A 3,064-nucleotide genomic window follows, 5' to 3' on the forward strand; every position below is an offset into this window, starting at 1 on the left:
AGACACTGCTCTAGTGGACTCCACAGAGAGTGCCCTAAGGTCTATCTCATGAGACCTCCAATTTCCCATATCAAAGCTCCTACCTTATTAGGTAGCATTGAAACACAGTTTTAAATAATTAGTAATTCCACAATTTGATAGAAATAAGGAAACTGAGGGACAAAGATGTTAGTTAGTGTCAGTAAGAATTTGAATTTACTTTTCCTGATTCCTAGGTGAGCATTCCATCATCTGAAATGTTGTATTGAAGGTTAATGCTCAAGGATAGATGTTAGCACAATGTAATTCTAGGCCAAATGGAAAAGATACTTATATAACCTGTATTTTGGAATTATTGATGCTACTGTTCTGCTCCATTAGTAGGGATAATTGCTATATGACTGCATTGAGTCATTTTGAAAGCTATTAGATTCAATTGAATGCTAAATGCATTTTACTAAAGTAATAGGTTTGTTTGGCACTGAAATAGCTATCAACAGCAAGTTCTGGGATCTTCAGAAATCATAAAACAGAATATGCATCTTCTTCAAAGGCCTAGAATAGTTTAAGAAAAGTATAACTGGAGAACCTGGAGTAGACGGTCTTAGGGGTAGTGAGATTAAGATTTTAGTTAAATTTTGGCGCTCCTGAAGCCGCCACCTCTGCCGGAGGCCTCAGCCGGACCCCCGCAGGAACCATGTTTCGCAACCAGTATGACAATGATGTCATTGTTTGGAGCCCTCAGGGCAGGATTCATCAAATTGAATATGAAATGGAAGCTGTCAAAAAAGGTTCAGTTGGTCTGAAATAAAAAACCCATGCAGTGTTGGTTGCATTGAAGAGAGCACAGTCAGAGCTTGCAGCTCATCAGAAGAAAATTCTTCATGTTGATAACCATATTGGTATCTCAATTGCGGGACTTATTGCTGATGCTAGACTGCTACGTAATTTTATGCCAGTGTTCGGATTCCAGATTTGTATTTGACAGACTTCTTCCTGTGTCTCGTCTTGTATCTCTAATTGGAAGCAAGACCCAGATACCAACACAAGGTATGGCCGGAGACCATATAGTGTTTGACTGCTTATTGCTGGTTATGATGATATGGGCCCTCACATTTCCCAAACCTGTCCATCTGCCAACTATTTTGACTGTAGAGCCATGTCCATTGGAGCCCGTTCTCAATCAGCTCGTACTTACTTGGAGAGACATATGTCTGGGTTTATGGAGTGCAATTTGAATGAGCTGGTTAAACATGGTCTGCGTGCCTTAGGAGAGACACTTCCTGCAGAACAGGACCTACCTACAAAGGATGTTTCCATTGGAATTGTTGGTAAAGACTTGGAGTTTACAATTTATGATGATGATGATGTATCTCCGTTCCTGGAAGGTCTTGAAGAAAGACCACAGAGAAAGGCACAGCCTGCTCAACCTGCTAATGAACCTGCAGGAAAGGCCGATGAACCAATGGAGCATTAAGTCACAAACCAGTCTATATGCATATTATCAAATATGTAAGAATGCAGGAACCCTTACTGATGACAGTTATCTATACTTTGAACCAAAAGATGCAGCCTGGTCTTCTGGTATGTTTTAGGAATCAGTCCAGATGTGTTTTTCCCAAGTAACTTGTCTGAACCATATAATGGTGTGCATTTTTCTTTGAGAGGGTCTATATAATCATTGTCTAGAAAGTATAGTTATCTGTACTAATGTTTTTATATGAAGAACATAGTGTCTTTGTGGTTTTAAAGACAACTGTGAAATAAAATTGTTTCACCTGAAAAAATAAAAAGACTTTAGTTAAATTTTATTCCAATTACAAATAAGAATCCATCTGATTTGAAAGTGTCAAGGGCAAATGGCTACTCTTATCACATATTACTCTCATTCCCTTCTACTCAATAAAAGTAGGAAAGAAAACAATTTTTTCAGGATTTGCAGTCCTATAATAATTTATGTAAATTTGAAATCATATACAATATTAAACTGAGACCTAAAGCAATGTAACTGTGTTAACATTTAAAAACTCAGTGACACATACACTTCTTCCAGGTTTTATTAATTTTCCTTTTATCAATAATTCTATGGAATCAAATCTCTTTTCATCTAAAAAATGTTATTATACTTGAATGGCAGTTCAGATGAAAGGAGCTCTGGTGTCTATAGCTGAAAGGAGCTCTGATGCCTATAGTTGACTGTATCTTTTCTCTTTTGCTTGAGTTACCACCTCTTTTCTGTCCTTCTTCAATTTATCTAACTTGGACTTTCTCTAGATTTGGAATCTGACTCAAAACCATCTCCCTACTTTCTAGGAGTGACCTGAGGCCCCATAAATCTTGCCAAAAGCATGGAAAACTCTTAACTTACTTCAACCAAAGAGAATGAATTTATTTAAATTCATTTAAATTCAAGATGAGGTAAAAAAATACTTGCAAATGTACAGAAAAAAAAAAAAAAAAAAAAAAAAACTAGTTCATAGGGGAGAGTCTCTACTTCTACTTTAACCTAAGTCTGACCTGAGTGCAGATTGACAGACACCATTTAGGGGACACTCAACTCTATTTCTTTCCTTTTTTCTATTTTTCTCTTTCCTCTTCTTCCTAATTCTTTCCTTTTTTTCTTTTGTAGAACATGTTGTTATCGACTATAAGACCAAAGGGACTTCATGATGCCTTAACTTCCTTCTAAGATATTTTCTTGTTCTGTCTTAAAGTCTCTGATCCTGTCTTACTGTCTCTGAATCCTGGTGGGCTACTCATTCAGTTTCAATTTCTTAGGTTATAATCTGTTTCCAACTGTTAGAAAATTTACATAGGAGAAATGATTGGTATACTCTGACCCCACTGAATAATCAGACTGGCTCAGGTGGCCTATCATCATTCATTTCTTAAAGTTCCTTTTGATTGCTTTTTCCTTCAATACTCCAGAGAAAGGATTTTCAAGAATAATACCATTAAGGTTGTACCCCCAAATTAGTGAGATCTACCACTTATTCTTGTCAATGTCCCTGTACTTGGGACCAGTACAAAAAGAGCTGTCACATTGAGATTTTAGATGACAAAAAAGACATTCCCACTAACAGGA

At 36.8% G+C, this 3,064-nt stretch overlaps 1 pseudogene; it reads left to right on the forward strand.

Annotated features, from left to right (window-relative positions):
• Nucleotides 1-676: 676 nt before the first annotated feature.
• Nucleotides 677-1,456, forward strand: LOC100685388 (annotated as a pseudogene).
• Nucleotides 1,457-3,064: the final 1,608 nt, after the last annotated feature.

The sequence above is a fragment of the Canis lupus genome, chromosome 1, assembly GCF_011100685.1.
Source record: "Canis lupus familiaris isolate Mischka breed German Shepherd chromosome 1, alternate assembly UU_Cfam_GSD_1.0, whole genome shotgun sequence".
Classification (NCBI taxonomy): domain Eukaryota; kingdom Metazoa; phylum Chordata; class Mammalia; order Carnivora; family Canidae; genus Canis; species Canis lupus.